A 1,145-nucleotide genomic window follows, 5' to 3' on the forward strand; every position below is an offset into this window, starting at 1 on the left:
GAATGTGGTGTGTCAGTACGGGAGTCCCGCTATTTTTAGGTGCCGGGGACTCTAGATTGCTATTCAATCGAACCTGGTGTTCAGTGGAACCAAGTCTGTGTTTTCTAAAGGCAGAAATAGTTGATGCTTGAGGAGGTCATTTGGTGGTGCTGGTATTTTTTAATGTTAAAAAGGTATTAAAAGATCTTATTTAATTTGCACCTATAAATGTGGCTGTTTTAGCTCTCTAGTGCTTCTCAAACTGTTCTTCAGAGGTTTAACCTGAATTGAGTCATGCTACTAAATTCAAAGAATAGTTCATTCTTCCCCAGCCCTACCCACAGTTTTTCTCAGCTTACAGGGTGGGGCAAAGGAGGTTTACAGTTGTGAGTACTCAAAACAGTTATTCTTGTATTATTATTTATAAATTATTGTATTATTTTCCATACTAGGAACTGTAAACCACTTTTGTCCCACCCTGTGTATAATAAGGTCTTGTTTAAGAAGGGGTCTGATTTTGCAAAAAGGTATTTATTTAATAGTTTTGAAGCTTAATCAGCGTTTGAGATGGTTAGCAAAAAGCACTGAGCTCCAGAGACCCCAATACCTGAAAACACTTGAATAACATTATTTTAGTTTAATTAACATTTTAAAATATGAAGCTAAACATTTCTTCCTGAATATGAGTCATTAGAGATCAGTTTATTAGTCACTAGTGACTCAGTGAATTTTATTAGGATTAAATCAATTAATTTAAATGATGCTTAAAATTTAATTAAATTTGTATAATCAGTTTCCCATAGCAACTGTATTTTTAATGTTTTATGACTGCAGTTTATTTTGTACTTAACATAGAGAAAAATATGGTTCCTGTTCAAAAGATGTGCCCTGTGCATATTAAGTAGTGATTCTTATATTTCTGATTAACTTTATAGATTTCAATTAAGAAAATTGAAGCATAACTTTATGAAAGCATTAGGAAGGGAACTTCCCTAGGAATATTTTCGATTTTTTTTTTAATATATTTTATTGATTTTTCACAGAGAGGAAGGGAGAGAGATAGAGAGAGTTAGAAACATCGATGAGAGAGAAACATCGATCAGCCGCCTCCTGCACATCCCCCACCGGGGATGTGCCCGCAACCCAGGTACATGCCCTTGACCGGA

At 34.8% G+C, this 1,145-nt stretch overlaps 1 protein-coding gene across 1 annotated transcript in view; it reads left to right on the top strand.

Moving 5' to 3' along the window:
• Positions 1-1,145, top strand: part of MANBA (mannosidase beta) — a 113,784-nt gene that overhangs the window by 25,509 nt on the left and 87,130 nt on the right. The gene's annotated exons all lie outside the window — the stretch shown is intronic.

The sequence above is a fragment of the Myotis davidii genome, unplaced genomic scaffold (assembly GCF_000327345.1).
Source record: "Myotis davidii unplaced genomic scaffold, ASM32734v1 scaffold226, whole genome shotgun sequence".
In the NCBI taxonomy this organism is placed as follows: Eukaryota; Metazoa; Chordata; class Mammalia; order Chiroptera; family Vespertilionidae; genus Myotis; species Myotis davidii.